A 17,423-nucleotide genomic window follows, 5' to 3' on the forward strand; every position below is an offset into this window, starting at 1 on the left:
AATGTGAATGTTAAATGCAATCTGGTAAAGGTTCAAAAACAAAAAAGGAGAGCTGGAGATAAAGCCTCCATCCATCTTCTTAGAGACTGGGTAAATGATAATGTACCGATTGCTTGTAGAACTATGGGATGTTAAAGGGATTCTGGTGAAATCATAGATGGAAATGGAGAACAGCTTGTTGACAACTGGAGAAAAAGTGATGCATGCTTCAAAGTGGCAAAGAACTTGGTTGAACTATGCTCTATTGTTTTGTTCACTGCTTGTGAACCTGTAGGCCATGAAACTGGTTATTTAGCAGAGGAGATTTCTAAGCAAAGTATTGAGGGTGAAACTTGGGTCTGTCTGACTCCTTATCATAAGATATGAGAAAAGAGAGATGAATTGAAAAAGGCATTATTAAGCAAAATTAAACTAGAATTTTAAGATTTGGAAAATTTTCAGCCTACCTATTAATGCAAAAATAAGAAAGTATATCCTGAAGAGAACACCAAGGGTGTGGCTGTAATGTAAACAGATTATGGGATTATGCAAGTAGAAACAGTCAGTTTGACTGGTGAGATGGACATGGATCCAGTGAAGGAAGGTGGTAAGGCTTCTTGCATCCTGCAGGATGGGACTGTAGTGCTATTCAGCTGGGAACATGCACTATTCTTCAAGAAAATGGAAGGATGACCTCAGTTCAGAGATCATTGGGTCTGCTGCTCCCACCACAGCCATTTCAAAGGGTGGGGCCACCACCACTGTGGCTTCAACAGGCCAGGCTGCCACCACCCAGAGCCCCGTGGGTGGGTCCTCACAGACAATAGGGACAAAAAGCTCTACTTATTTTGTCCCTATTGACTTGGTTGGTAGGCCACCTATTTCCCAGCCATGTATCAGGTGAATTGACTTCCTTTGGAGTCTTTTTTACCCATGCTGTTGGTGGTTCTGGGTTGGAGGTTCAGCAGTGCCCTATTTGGATGTATGGGAGGCAATAAGGGAGCTAGGAGACTCAATGCTATGTCTTTTCTCAACTCCCAGTGTCCCTAACAGCACACTTTCATCTTTCTCTACCCTTCAGAGATTTCCTATGGTTATGGTTGTGTTATGTCCAAGGTTTTTTGGTTGTACAAGGAAGCACCTGGGAACAATGGGGCTTCTCCACCTTGGCCAGAATAAGAAGTGTCTATAGTCTTTACAAGGTCAAAAATGTACTGAACTGTTAGGTTGCAGGAAAACAATTATAGATATGGAGGAATTTTCCAGCATGAATGTGTGTTGTCTCAAGTGTGTCTTTCATTTCTCCTCTAATTGGTTTATTTGTCCAACTTCCAAAGTGATTCTATTTGATCAATACCTCTTTAGTGGTGGTGGTTGTTACTGAAAAGTAGGAATTTTTGTTAATAAGGCAGTAGTCAGGTTGCAAATAGGACTTACTGTTCTTTGTTAATCCCATTGCTTTCTAATAATGTTTTCATTACAAACCAGTAATCAAGGGTAGATAGAAGATTGCGTTTCTGTGAGGATAATATTTTTGGATAACTCATGGCTGACTAAATGAAAGTAGGGAAATACACACACACATATACTATACAAATTTATAATTAAATATATATATATATATATATATACTTTAAGTTCAAAAGGTTATCTTGACAGCTAAAACAGGATTTCATCATTCGGACCATAATCACAGAGCTCAGTTAAATTTGGGAGATGCCACCTTGGGTTTTACAAGAGCTTCTCGCCATACCAGCTGGAAATGTTTGCTGTTTTAGAGTTTCATGCAAATCAGATCTCAAAAGAACACTGACTGGGCTGGACACCTGAAGTTTCATTCTGTGCTCATTAGGGGCCAATAGATGAGACCCTGGGGCTAAAAATAGGCATCTATGGAAGAAAAATAATTTTCTTGATTCTGAAAATTATTTTCTCATTACTTTATGAGTGAGCTATCTCATTTGAAAGGAAAATCTTACATCCTTAGGTTTTCATATACTGAAAGTTTGACCTGATATCAGATTTTATGTGGAAGAATTTTCTTTATGCTTTTATGGTAGCACTTTGTCTATTTTAGGACATCCTAAGATGAAAATGGACTAATATAAGCCATACATATTAGATTTTCTTACAGGATTTAGAAAAAAACCACGTCCTTCAGCATTCATTTATTTGTGGTGCTGGAATGGAAGGCTCTGAGGTGGCTGGGGTTGAAGTATTCTGTGCTGTGCACAACGACCTTACACAGTTGAATCAACTTAATTGTCTTTAGTGGTTGTCTACAATGATTTGTCTATATATCAGTAGATTTATAGGAAAATAGGTTTTTTAGTGTGATTAGCCAGTAAGATAATCCACAGTTTTCTGTAAACTGATTGAGGTAAACAGGACATTGCTGAAAACAGGATTCTCTGGACTTCATCCTTTATCCCCAGCCCATGACCATGCTGTCTCACACATGCCTTGCTGGGAATATTTACTTACTTTTTCAGAGTTGAGGGAGATGGTGCATTATTACAACCTGATTGCATTGTAATCCAAACTGATTTTGTCTCCCAAGTATAAAAACAAACAAACCTTAGTCAAAAGTGATGGTACTGCACATCACCATGGCATTATTTTCTGATTAAAAACTCAGTACCCTAGTGTCACAGGACATAAAGAGAGGGCATCAGCAAGTGGAGATGAGCATGGCTCAGCTGTTCAGTTGTCCTCGTTTGAATCCCAAGTCTACCACTTCCTAGCCCTGTGGCCATAGGCAATTCATTGACCCTCTGGAAGCGTCAGCTGTCCTCCTTGTGAACTGGACAAGTTCCTACTTGAGAGGCAGTGGTTCTCACTCCTGGCTGCACATGCAAATCATGTCAGGGGCTTTACAGCCTCAGGGGCACAGGCTCCCTTTCCTGCCATTTGGATTTTGTGTTTTGAGTGAGACCAGAATGAGTAAGTTTCACTCTGCCCACCCTCAGGTGTGCAAAATTTGAGAACCACCATCCAAACATCATTATTCAAGGAGTGGTCCCAGGATGAGCTGCATCGCCAGGGAGCTTGTTAGATATGTTGACTTTCAGGTCCCACCACAGAACTACTGGATTGGAACCTGCATTTTAACAAGGTGTCCATGTGATTTTTGTGCATGTTGACATGTGAGAAGCACTGTGAGGATTACATGACAGAATCCATATAAGCTGCTTAGAGCAGTGTTTGGCACGTAAAAAACTGAATACAAATTAGCTGTTTCATGTTTGGTACTTTCTCTGTTGTTTCATTGTGTGTGTGTGTGTGTGTTTTCTTTCTTTCCAGGCTGTCTTCCCACAAACCCTTTAGGGTACCTCCTGCAGCTGGCTCATTTTTCTATTCCTAGTGCCTGGGGTTGGGTCTGGAATATGATATAGATGGACTGTAAACATCTATTGAAAGGATAAGGCCACACAATATTAGGGATGCTACACTGAGACTTGGGCATTTTTCTCTAATACTGGTCCGGATGTTCATTTGTCTGTAGAGCCTGAGCTGTGTATTCCAGCTCTGTACTGCACTTCTTTACATATACTCTTAAGGAGTGGGCATATAGCCTCTAAATCCCCTTTCAGTTTTAATCCTAGTTAATTTTATTATACATGTATACATGGCTGAACTCTTTTTTGGGTATAGTTTTTGCTTGTTTCACTATTGCTTATAAAACTATCACCTTTCTGACATTTTTAATGGAGTGTAAGGATATGAGGAAAGCACAGCCTGGTTGTGCAAACTAAACACACTTGACAGGGGAGAGTAGGTCTCCAGCACCCATGCATCATCGAATCACCTAGAAGCTTAAAAATATTGATGACCTTTAAACAATTCTGATTCATGCTCTGTTAGAAAACAGTAAAAAAAAAAATAGATCCGAGGACAGGCATTTTTTAGAAGCTCCCGACTTGATTCTAAAGGGCAGCCAGGGTTGAGATCCCTGCTAGAGATGACAGCTAATCCTGCAGAATTTTAAAGCAACTTTACTTACCTTTTTATATTTGCATGAACATGGAGAGACGAGTGGTGAGACACAGGACCCAGAGGAAGGTTACAGCTGGGGTAGGAGGACCCTTTGCTCCCTGGGATGTCATCTGTTGTTGGGTCTCCTTTTCTCTGTATCTGACAGTGAGGATGTTCTTGTGCTTGTGTGGTACGTGGGTGTTCCTGGAAGAATCCTGTAACTTCATTATTAAACACGTTTAAAAGTTTATCAAATTAAGACATTTAATATGTATGTATGAGCATATATTTACATGTGTTATGTGTACATGAAATACATGTTTACATGTGTGTTTGAAATTATAGCTTGGTTTCTGTTTGAAATGATAGGCATTCTATGTCTATAACAACCCATTCTAATTCTGTGTCATAGGTACTTTGTACCCATAGCTACAGCAGACATTCTTTACTCATTTCCAATATTTTATACACACACACACACACACACACACATATATTATAAGAAAAACCAAAGGTTGTTCTATGTTCTTATGCTAGGCCATTAAAATGGCATTCTTATTTTATTTCCATCTTTAGCAACCTACAACTAAACATACTACATTGAACAAATATGCTGATTCAAATGTAATTCTATAAAGGTGATATTTGAGTTGGTCAACTGAATGAATATTTTGAATGCTTTATTTCTACTTTTTTTCTCTCTTTCTAGGTAAATAAATGTGAAAATACATTTGACTTCTATGCAGTAGTGCATGTTGATGCAAACATCATTAGACATGTATAGCAAGCCCAAAAGATGAAGCATGACATTTTCTGTTTTGTTTTTTTCTTCCTGAAGGAACATAGATCATATATGGACATTTTGCCTAATAGTTTTCAAATCCAAGATAAGGGATACATTTCTAGGTATTTGCAATATAGTTTATTCTGCACAGGAAAACAGGAGACTTGAAGTCACAGTCATTGTTCACCACTATGTATGATTAAATTACATGACTTCCATTTTCTGTTTTTTTTGGAAGCATTCCTAGTTCCATACTAGGAGTGGAGGCAGATGGATTTGAATAGACCTGTTCCCAGGAAAGGGCCAGGATAGTAGGAGAGTATCTGAGTTAGGCACGGTAGGTCTAGCAATATTTTTATGTGAAACTGGACATGGCATTAAATGCCTGGCCTGAATCAAAGCAGGTTACGCACCTACAGCTCATCAGCCAGGGGGTTAGACCTGGACAGTGAATATAAGAGGTATTCAGGTGGTAGGCAGGAATCAACTCAGGGGCTTCAGGCTGTGGTGGCCTGGCCATTCATGCGGAGGGTGATCTGAATGTGGTCTGAATCTGGGTAGCGAAAAGGAGTCAGAAGATGAAGACCAAATGAACTTCTTTGGGAGGGACAAAGAATCTTGAAGGGTCCACCAGGGTTTCCTCAGTCAACAGCAGGGCATTTCTGAGAAAGTCAGGGCTGAAGTCTTAAATGGCTCCTTTTTAAAGACTAACAATATTTCCAAACTCAAGAGACCTTTCCAAAAAATCATAGCCATCTATTCAAAGCAGATGCTTCAGAAGATTCAGGTCTTTAGATTTTAAGGGAGATGAAGCCCCTGAAGAGCAGCTGTGGGAGAGAGGAGGAGTTGGAAGATTATCTGTCCATGTACGTTTTAGCTTTGTTCCCCGACCTCAATTCCCATTAGAAGATTGTGTCCTTTGAAGGCAGGGTGGAATTTAAATACATAAAGTGAATAAATGTTCCCTTGTTAATTGATACTGATATTTTTGTTTAGCACTAATATTGGAAAAGAACATTCTCAGAATGTTGATCCACTTTCTTCTTACAAAGTGTCAGTGTTTAAAGAGTCCTAGAGATCACTATTTTCTTTCTTGGTGTCCTTGAAAATCATAGAATACACGTTAAAAGTTTTCTGGTCGATGATAGACTTCAAGCTGTGGTCTGTTTTCCAGATTCAATCTTTGGTGAGATTCTTCCTCTTTTCCATAATCTTTCAAAAGTCACAAATTAACTTTCCATGAACTCTGTTGCTTACCTTTTAAATTTGAAAGATATGATTGGTGAGGTCTTTGTAATGTATAAAGGTAGTGACTTTTTATATCTTATCCTATTGTGCATTTCATTTACCCCTTAACTATGTCTGTTCCTACTTTTACTATTAAGAAATGAAGCCAAAATACAAATTAATTACAAGGCATCTTGACATTCATGGGAGATAAATATGAAAAACCTATAGATAAAAACTATGAAAATACACTTTTCTAGTTTTCTTTAGAATCCCATTTATTTCATGAGTAATTCTGACTCCAGTTGGAGTTTTCTTAACCCCCTAGAGATCTTTACTCAGAATCCTGTCAATTTCATAATGTATGGAAATACAAGATTCTCCTTTTAGGTTCTGGTAAATAATAAAAGCTTACTTTCCATGGGCTGTCTAGCCTTCTGGCTTTGTTCTGTGTGTGCTGTCTCTAGGCTCTATGACTTGTACCCAAATATGAAACTCATATTGATTGAATTCATTTACGAAAACCATTTGTGAGTAGTATAGACTTTCCTGAAAATTTCATGTGGGAAATGAGGAAAGATTTATACCAAAATAATAGAAGTAGCATTTTTCAATGTTACAGGCATTAACATAAATAGATGGTGAGTCTCAAAGGCCCTCTCCTTGCCTGTGTTCCTTGTCACATGGAGAGAAATTTTCACTCATTCCAAATGGGCCCACCTCAATCATTCCACTCCAATATGTACCCAGACATTTTCTATGCAGAGTTCTTCATAAAAGAAAATATGGTGAATAAAATTTGCTCACTGGGTACACCTTTACTATAGACCACAGCTCAACAGATCAGTCATTTTGTCCTAGTGGAAATATTTATTGGAATAGATTCACAAATCTATGTCAAATATAGTTTATTAATGTCATAGATAGTCACAATATTTAATTTAAAATTATTTTCCCAAATTATCTAAAAATTTAAATTTTGGCTTAGCACCACAACCTTTTTTAGATCTTTTCACCTTTTTTTTCCTCACAGATTCAGAAGCACTAGTAGTAGGCCTTGTTTTCAGGGCCAAATTTTTAACAAAGATCCAGGTTTTTATATTTTGTCAAGATACAGTGTTTAATATAAGGAGTAGAGGATTGCAAAACTGCACTGTGTAGGCACTCTATAAATAATTGCTAAATGAATGAATGACTAAGCATGTTCATAACAAGTCATTCCTTCTGCACACCCATCTGAGAGCAGACAGAATTCACAAATGCCAACGTCACAGCAGCTCCCAAGGTGCCAAAACAACACAGATGGCAAAATGGAAGGGCCCCTTCCCTGGCAATGTGCGAGGCTAGAGGCTTTTCTAGTACAGTGTGACTCTGTCTCCACCCAAGTTGGCAGGCCTAGATGTGAATAAATGTTCCCTTGTTAATTGATACTGATATTTTTGTTTAGCACTAATATTGGGAAAGAAGATTCTCAGAATGTTGATCCACTTTCTTTTTACAAAGTGTCAGTGTTTAAAGAGTCCTAGAAATCACTATTTTCTTTCTTGGTCCAAATAGGGAAGTAGAGGCAGAAGGGTTGAGAACATCTTTTTCTCCTTATCTCTTTCACCAACCTCACCACACGTGAGGCTTTACTATTCCGATCCACATTTCAGTATTGACTTCGGTTTACAGCCCTTATGGCACATACTGTCACATTTTTCTAAATTGTAAGGAAATCACAGAGCTATGTTCTTTATCTGAAGCAAAAATATTATTTAAAAAATGCCTATTTGGTGATTTTTTTCTTTTGTTTGGCAACTTTCAAATTCCAAAAATATCACTAGCATCTGTGAGTGCCTCTGAGCCCTTCATCAGGGCTCCCACTCAGACCATGTCCTGATTTTCCACAGGGCATCTGCTGTCCTCTACCCTGGCATTCCTCAAAAAAACAGGAGATCATGAAAATTGATGTCTCTGGCCATAAAAATATGACAATGATTAAAAACATAACACTTCTACTACTAGTAAAAGAAGTTTCAAGGTTTTCAAAGTGATACTGTGTATATATTATTTACACTCTTGTGAATATTTACCCCATAAATGTTTGCATGTCTTTTCTGACTTCTATTTCTGGACAAGATGGAGTAATAGAGCTGGATTTACTCTTGCTCCTGAAACAACCAAAATAACCAGACAAAATGTATATGAAACAGCAGTTTTCAAGGTACCTGGCACCAGGCAATGAAGGGTAGTGATCCCTGAGAGATGGGAAGCTAATCAGGTGAATCCCACAATTGCCCCAGCTTCCTGCCTGAAGGAAGTTTCCAGGCCACTGCGCAGGAAAGAGGAGCTCAGACAGATCCAGGCAGGTTCCCTGATTAAGTGGATAGAACTGACAGTCTGGGAGGCCAAAAAAGCTAGAGATCCCAGGACTAGTCTCTCTTAAAAGAAATCATGTAGATGATTCTGGAAGTTGGGTTTGCTTTACTATTTTCTAGCATAAATTCTTACTTAGAAGTTACTGGTAGAGAGTATGACAATGTCTTGTATCGTGGGGTATTGGAGAGGCATTGAATTTATTTTTTATTTATACACTTATCTTTAATCCTGAGTTACAGTTTCCTTCTCCTTACACATTTTGCTTAAATGCATATCCCAACTACAGAGTTCTTTACCTCCATTATTATTATAACATTGAACATTCCCAGAAGTCTTGGCTAACTGGTGAATTCTAGTTGAAATATTATAGGATTAGAATCAGTGCTGCTTAGATAATTATTATAATCATAAATGTTCTAGTAATGGTATGCTGAATAATGTCAGAAAAATTAGTAAGCTGCACAGAGTTCATTTCCACAAATAGGCAACCTCCCCTATAATTTACATTTATGATATGGTCTTGGTAGGCTTTTAATGTTAGCCACTTAGATATAAATATCATCTAAACATTGATCTTAGTTACTTAAGCATAATTCCAGGGCATAATTATGTCCTCAAGCCTGATGTTCACTATTCCTACATACCTCAAATGTCACTTATGAGAAACTGAACAGAACTGAAAAATGCATACAGACATCCACCTTTTTATTCATTCACATGGGAAATCAATTTGATTTTGTGCCTGGAGGAAAGTATGGCTGAACATCTCCTTTGCTTTGCCTGTGGCTGGGAGGTGTCCCATGAAAGCCTGAGAGTAAGTGTCTGGCTCTACCTAAGACTGCTCCTCTCACCCAACAGCTGCCTGCTGACTTCTGCATGGCAGTGATAACGGGAATTCTGCAGGGCATAATGGGAATTAATGTGGCCCCAGGGGATGAAGGGCATGTAGCTTTGAGACTGTCCTAGAAAGAAGGGAACTAGCCCTGCAGACTCGGCTATCCTGCTGGGCCTGCTCTGCTCTCCCCCACAGTAACCACATACCTGCCGGGCTCACTCCTTCCTCAGCCCACCGTGGGCTGCCTTAAGGCCACAGAATCACCTCTTCTAGGTTATATACCTGTGGCTTGTACCTGCAAACTGGACAAGAACACAATAAAATTAAGAGAATCTGAATAAGCATAGTATATGAAAGATGTAAAAGATCAACATAATTTTGTTTGTTTTTTTCAGAGCTGTAGGTTTTCCCAATCTGCTGAAATAGTTTGAGATGCGCTGTTCACCTGTGGAGGGCTGAAGCGACCTGTTCTCCGCCTGCGCTTACAGCCCTTCCTGTGAGTTAATGCATCTCTGCTGAAGCTTGGGCTCCGTTCCTGTTCCCCCCTCATCGCCTGTCCTCCCTTCTCATTTTTGCATTTCCTTTCCCTCATACTGTTTTTCTTTCTATGTTCTAGTTTCCATTTATCTTTTAATTAAATCACAGGGGGCACCTACCGAAACTCCTTAGGGCTCACTCTGAGCTGGGGAAATGCAGAAAGCTCTCTCCTGACTATAAACAAATGCTCATGTAAATGAAGCTTGAAAAATATTTTCTCTGCAAGGCTTATTTTTTGAATTGCTTGTAGTATCATCTTTGGCATATGTATCCTAGAGACACAAAATTATTTTGTAAAACATTCAATATATTTCCAACTCGTTCTTGTTGGAGCCTTAGCACTGATTTGAGTGGTATCTAACTAAATAGTGAAATAATGTATTTGGTTATGAAATTAGATGTTATTACCTATGATCCCGATAGTCTAAATAAATCCCAAGTCTGGAACCATGAGTGATGTTCAGCTATACTAAAATAAAGGGCCATGCAGAGAATTCCATCAGGCCTCCTCAGTGGCCCTCTCAACATGCTGAAACTGAGCATCTCACTACCCAAGCTGTTTCTAGAATAGTTACCAGGGGACTATATATGCTGCAGCTTCCCTGAAATACAGCTTGCACTGAACAAGAGCTCCTTGTGAGTGTGGGAACCTAACCACTGTTACCAAGTGAATAACTAGTAAGAGCCCTCATCTTAGTGGGAATGGAGTACATTTTGAATGAGGGTGGAGAACATCTCTTAGTCATCTTTATATTCCTTTATATAAGGCATTCAGCAGAGTATCATGCATGTAATTTGCACTTCATATGTGGTTCTTGTATGGTGGCTGTCCCTGGTGCTGTGTTCAGCGTGCACTGCTTCGTGATGACACAGGGCAGGACGCCGGCTCATGTCACTCGGACCACCCTCCTGAGGATGCCAGAGTGATCTTAGTACTTAGCACACTGTAAGGGCTGAGAACACAGGCCTAGAGGCAAGAACAGGCTTTGTACCTTAGCTCTGACATTCTCCTGGCTTTGTGAAATTAGGCAAACCTGGGAGAACCGAGGAGGCTTAAAAACAGTTTCCTTTCAGTAGAATACTCTTCTTACTCTCTTCACCTGGACATCTCCTCCCATCCTTCAAGTCTTAGCTTACAGGGCTTTCCCTGAGCCCAGAGCCCTGAGGTGTCCCCACATGGTCCTAGGCCCACACCTGGCGGGGCAACAAGCAGCAGCAAATCAAAGTGGACCAGTAAGCATGGCATTTAGCTCCAAGGAGACTGATGTTTTAAGAAGAAAGAACCTTTTACACTATTACACTGTCTTTTACAGCTTCCTTTGCAGCCAGATTAAAAAAGGTATCAACCCAATTAGTTATGAGATGGTTTGCTTAGTGTCTGCTCCACTAAGTTTTAAGTTCTGTGAGGGTGGGAACCACATTCATGAGTCTACCCCCAGAGCCAAGTGCAGATTTGGTACCTAGTTAGCCTTTTAATTCCTGTGTGTTGAATTAGCCTAAGTGTCTGCAATTGTTTGCTGGGGTTGCCATAACAAAGCACTACAAACTGGGATGCTAAGACAATAGAAAGTATGGTCTCATGGTCCAAAATCAAGGAGTTGTCAAGATTGATGCTTCTGAGGGCTATGAGAGAAGCTCTGTCCTAAGCCTCTCTCTTCGGCTTGTACACACTTTCTTCATATTGACGTCACTCTCTCTCTGTAAACATATCCATCTCCAAGTTTTGCTTTTTTGTAAAGATACCAGTCTTACTGGTTTAGGATCCACCCTAATGATCTCATTTTAATTTGGTTACTTCTATGAAGACCCTGTCGCCAAATAGAGTCACATTCTGCGCTACTGGGAGTCAAGACTTCAACATAAGAATTCAGGGCTTGGAGGGAAGCAGATCAATGCCTTACACAAAAACAAGTCCATGCCACTGTTCCTGCTTTGTAGTGAGACAGGGACCATGGCGTGTAGTCAGAGTAGGCTGAGGGCCTCTGGAAAAAGCAAGGCAGGATAATTACAGAGCAATGTAATTATGTACAAGGAAACCCCCTGCCAAACTCTGTGTTAAACATTAAGCTCTAGAGTCATTCTTCAGAGAGATCAGTTAATATAGCCCAGATAAAGAAGAATAGCACATGTTTTTATTATGCTAATCATTTGTGATCATGTGTAAGATTCACCTTAGCATGCTAAAAGGCCCAGGCCCATGTGCTGTCTCTCCTCCTTCAGACCTCATGAGGTTATTTGCAAACTGGGCAACTAATTTAGCATGCAGACCCAGCTGTAAACAACATAGTAAAAGGCAGAAACGATTCCACCTTAAAGATAAGATTGCATTTTAACACCCAGGAAGTTAGGAAGTAAGATTCTTAACTTACTCTTTAGCAAACAATACCTCAGCCCACCTTGGGGGTTGGGCAGGTGACCTTGTTTGATATGCTCCCAGACCAAGACTCTGGTATCTCAGGGAGAAATCATCAGAGCAGGAAGTTGCTTGTGTTAAGTTAATTCTAAATATCCAAGGACCACTTAACAAGTCCACACCCCTAAGATTTTTTTTCACATTCCCCCAAATCCTCAACTGTCTATAAAATCCCTAGACAATTTACCACTACAGGCTCTCTTGTCCCCTCCTGGTGTGAGCCAGGAGCTCTGTCCTCTCACTATAATCTCAGTAAGAGCCTCTCCCTGGCTCTCCTACCTTGGGTGTTTGCTAAATTCATTCTTTGACTCCACAAACAAGAACCCTGGCATCAGTAGTGAGAAGACTGCTCTGATGATTAAATCATGCATCCTTATTCCTGATAAAACAGTGTTTAGAATTCCAAGCTTTACTTGGCAAAGGAAAGCCTTTGTAATTTAGAAAACTCTGGTATTCAAGACTATTTCCTTGCTATTGAAGACAGATAAATATGTGTACATATGTTTGTATGTGTGTGTGTAAACTGAAAGTTAAGCATTAACTCTTATTCTAAGCTATATCCATTTATCTTCTATATGGTCAACAATGAGAAAATTAGAAGCCATGATTATTGGGAATGAAATGTCTCAAGAGTACTTTTCCCATTATAGTAAGGTATGATTTGTCAAGTATTGGAAAGCAGGAATGTTGGACATACATGAGATTTATTGCCACACAGAGAGATGGGTCACAGTGAGACCAGGCAGTTGTACATTGGTAGAGAGGAAAAAGGTAAATATAAAATGAAGTCAGAGAAAACTTCTCATTCTTGCCTGGAACCGATTAGGGTGATTAATAATGCTTGGAACCTGGATGACATTATGTTGAGTGAAGTAAGCCATACATAGAAGGACTAATACTACATAAACAATCTCTCTGAGGATTCAAAATAGTCAAACTCATGAAAGCATTGAGGGGAATGGTGAGTGCAGGGGGCTGGGGGCAGGGACAGGAAATGAGGAGGTATTAGTCAAATGGTACAAAGTTTCAGTTACACAACATGAAGTCCTAGAGATTGACATTACCTATAGCATACTGCCTAGAGTTAACAATACTATATTATATACTTAAAATTTGCTAAGAGGGTGAATCTTATGTTAAGTGCTCTTCTAAGTATTATTATATTAGTAATAATAATTAATAAAGTGATAACAAAGCAGTAATAATAGCAATAATACTAATCATTAATAAAGTATAATCATTAATAAAGTAGTAATGTGATAATACTAATAATTAATAGTAATAATAATAAAGAGAGAAGTAGGAGATTGTTAGAGGTAAAGGATATGTTTGTGGCTACACTGTGGTGATGGTTTCATGGTGTGTACTTCTTTCCAAACTCATTAAGCTGTACTCCTTCATTATGTATGACTTTTTGTATGTCTATCATACCCCAATAAAGGTATTGAGCTTTAAAAGAATACATACCCAGAATATATGAACAACTACAAATGAGTTATTAATAAGCTACCTTGAATGTGATTGACCTGTGAGGGACAACATGGAGCTTCCTATGGCTAATGACCACACTTGGGGGCTTTAACATTTCTTTCTGATAGGTCTACATCTTTGGCATAACTTTCCTGAGCAGGCTGGTCACAACAAGCAGTGCTAGATTTTAGGAATACAGAAAGCAGGTTGTTCACTTTAAAGATGTTATCCTGGAATGGAGGGATTCCTTCTGAAACCTCTTTTCAGTGGCATTGAAAATGTTATTGCCTTCCTACTTCCCCTGAAAGATTTCTGGCTCCATCTAGCCAAGAATTCGTTGTTTATGACCAATTCTTGCCAGGCAGTATGATTACAGAATTATCATGTTATATGTGTTAGTTATATCAGGCTACATGTTATAACAGAAATACATTAAGTATTTGACAATTTTCTCCAGCTTTTGTGGTACGACCTAAGTTCTGATATCACTCTGGACCACATCCTAACCTTTGAGACACACCTCATGCTATGGATATGATGACTAAAGATATTACAAATGCCTCATAGTTCAAACTCATGGTCCTTGTTTAATCAGTTGACGTACTGAATTATGCCTAAATCCTAAGGAGAGCCTTATCCTTGAGAGACTTATTTCAAGTGTAGACACATTTTAACACCATATTCTGGGTGGAAAGTTTGCATGTCAAATGAGTTATTTGAAAACCTTGTGAAATTCAGGGACCCAACCAATCATCAGAAAGCATTTCTTGGGTTTTTGCTGGGCAGGGCTGCATGGATTTGGTGCAAACCTCAGAGGTGCTGATTTGCGCAGAGTATGTTCCCCCTACCGCAGTCCTCTCAGCTGTAGCTTGTCTGGCCCAGAGACAACACTGGACAGGAGTCCTCACCAGCACTGGTAGCATACTATGAATGTGTAGGGAAGGTCACTGCTTTCAACCTGGACCCTGTGATTGGGCCCTATGCCAGATACAGTGCATAATTGATGACACCTTCAGTCTTCAAGGTTCAGAAGAGAGAAATACATGAGTGGAAACATGCCAGTAATTCAGCAAGAGATTAGAGGAAATTTTTAAAGAGGATTCAAACATGGTAGCAAATAGATTAGGTGACTATTGGTAATGATACACATTTGTCTTGTATTCTATAGCTGTCAAAAGAACGTTAAATGCACAGTACATTTGCAGATCATCACTGGTTTCTGTGAAGCTTCTCAGGCCAAGTACTGTTATTAGCAGATGAAGAAAATGAGGTTTTAAAAAGAAAGAAAACAAAGATTAAAGGAACTGCCCCTCTTCACATGCTTAATTATCTGCTATAGTAATTAAATCACTATGAACTTAATTAAACCAGGATCCAAAACTTTGCAAACAACAATTGAAGTATGTAATATTCACAACTTTAAGAGGTTAAAGTAATTATTTCTTAAAATAAATTCAAAGACAGTATTCCAAATTTGTCTAATCATTTGACTTCTTACAAGGACCTGAAATACAAACATTTAATATTAAGATTGAGACAGAATAAGTTTGAATTATATGTTCTATGTCATACACAAAACAAATGTAAAGTAGTTAAATAATAGAAAATGAAAGATGATGCAATAGTACTTCATAAGGAATTTAAAAAGAAAAATGGAAGGCTCCCACTTAAATTAAAGCACAGTGCAGTTCATTAAAAGTAATTATATAAGCAGTATTTTTCATAAAAATTATTTCTCTAAAATCCTTTTATTTGTTTAAATGTTTATCACTCTCAATTTTCTGCAGCCATTATGATATATATATATATATATATATATATATATACACACACACATAGATTGACAGACCCACACAACTATGTTATATACATTTTAAAGTTAACATTTTCCAATGTTGAAACATCCCTATGTTTAGGAAACATTCTATGCTTGCTATAAATAACTGTACGTGTATTTTAAAATGTAATTTTGTAATTTTAAGGCTGTTTATCTCACAAAATTAAGAGAATTTTTCCCTCCCTTGGTGACCTCCACTCGCTCAGCTCTAGCTACTCCCATCTCTTCACTGCCCCTCCAACACAGGGGACCCCACCTTTACAGGGCTCCTGCAGGTGCACCTCCTCCAGCACACCACCCAGCCTCTGCTCTGATGATCATATATGAGGTGGACGGCCCCGCCTCTGGCCTCTACCGCTTGTAATTCCCCTTACCTGTGTAGTCTGTCTCCAGAGCCTTAACATACTGTCACCTACCACATAATCATTATTTTAAAAACCTGCCTCCAACCCACTGGAATGTGGGGGCTCAGAGGACAGCATCTTTTCTTAATGTATCCCCAACACCCAAAACAATGCCTGCACACAATAGCCATCAAGAAATATTGGAGTAGTCACCATTTTATTTATTACTCCTATTTATAATCACTTAGGATTTGTGTCTTGTTACAGAAAGAAATATCTTAAAAGTCTTTTTAAATATATCTTCTCTTGTGCATAAATAAAAATAAAACTGTAAAAAAAATAAATTGTTTTTTCCCACTCAGAGACTGACTCTTCTGACTTTCAATTCAGAGTCACTGATGACTATTTCTGTAGATTAATATCATCTTCTGGGTCACCCAAATCATTGGTGATAAAGCAATTCTTCAAAAAATCCATAAAAAGAACTAAACACCCTCGATGGGGCTCCTAAGCTAGTTTTGCAATTGCACTCTTGAGCTCTCCTGCTTTGAACTCTGACTTTGGGAATGTTCCCACACCTTTGTTTTGCCCCTCCCCATCATTATTTGGGTTATGTAAGTGGTTAACAAGCATGCTTCATTATTGCCTCAGAGATTTTCTCTTATTATTCTCTTACTTAGGAAGTTTATGTCTTGTTTTCTGTCTTATTTGGAAATTTTCAAATGTATGTAAAAATAGATTCATCTCCATGAACACCCATCATCAATGTTCAATTTTTTTAATTCAATTTTATTTTCTTTTTTGCTGGCATAGTTTAAAGAAAATCCTGGGCATTTCACCTATAATGACTCAGACCTCTAACTGACAAGGACATTTTTTTCTGAAAATATGTTTCAAGGGTCAGAGAAATGTTTTCTTTAGTACATTAAACAGATTTACTCTAAATGTTAAAACTATTAAAATGTGTATTGGTGTAAACTGTATTGCTTAAATATCTTTATCATTTTGTGTAGCTGGTCTGAATTGTATAATATTTTTAAAAATGGCAAATATTAAAAGAATATATTCATTTTACTGCTAATTTACTACAGATTTTATTACCATAGACAGCATATTAAGGATTACACATGGAACTAAAAAGCAATTGTTTCTGTTCTTGAGAAATGCATCTTCCAGCTAGGAAGATTGATAATACATACACACAAACTGCACGTTTCAAGAAAAATAATATAATTAATGTTGGATACTTCAACCACATAAGAACTCAGAGGCAGAGAAAGTCTCTCAGACAGTGTTGATTAGAGATTGTGTGTGGATTTGAAGGAAATGAGCTTGACAGTGAATCTCACTCGATTCAGAAGAGGAATGCAGACACTGCATGTTCAAACACTGAGACAGAAATTAGCACCTGGTAAAAGTTAAGGAAAAAAAAAAACAGAAGGAAAATGTGAGTGAGGATAAATTATTAAATGGATATTGTCCCTGCAAAGCTCTGAGGTATAACGTTGACCTTTGAGCTCTTCATGAGAAGCCTTATTATAACTCTTCCAAGGCATTTTACCTTTGGAAAGAGTGCTCAGCAAAAATTTTAAAAACATGGTAATTTAAAAGGGATGCATTGCTGAAGGTGGAGCTTCAGGGGCGGTGTGGTATCTGTTGGA

General features: G+C 38.4%; 1 long non-coding RNA gene across 2 annotated transcripts in view; it reads left to right on the forward strand.

Moving 5' to 3' along the window:
- Positions 1-17,423, forward strand: part of LOC118908911 (uncharacterized) — a 71,748-nt gene that overhangs the window by 37,335 nt on the left and 16,990 nt on the right. The window lies entirely within an intron of this gene.

This window comes from Manis pentadactyla, chromosome 3 (assembly GCF_030020395.1).
Source record: "Manis pentadactyla isolate mManPen7 chromosome 3, mManPen7.hap1, whole genome shotgun sequence".
Classification (NCBI taxonomy): domain Eukaryota; kingdom Metazoa; phylum Chordata; class Mammalia; order Pholidota; family Manidae; genus Manis; species Manis pentadactyla.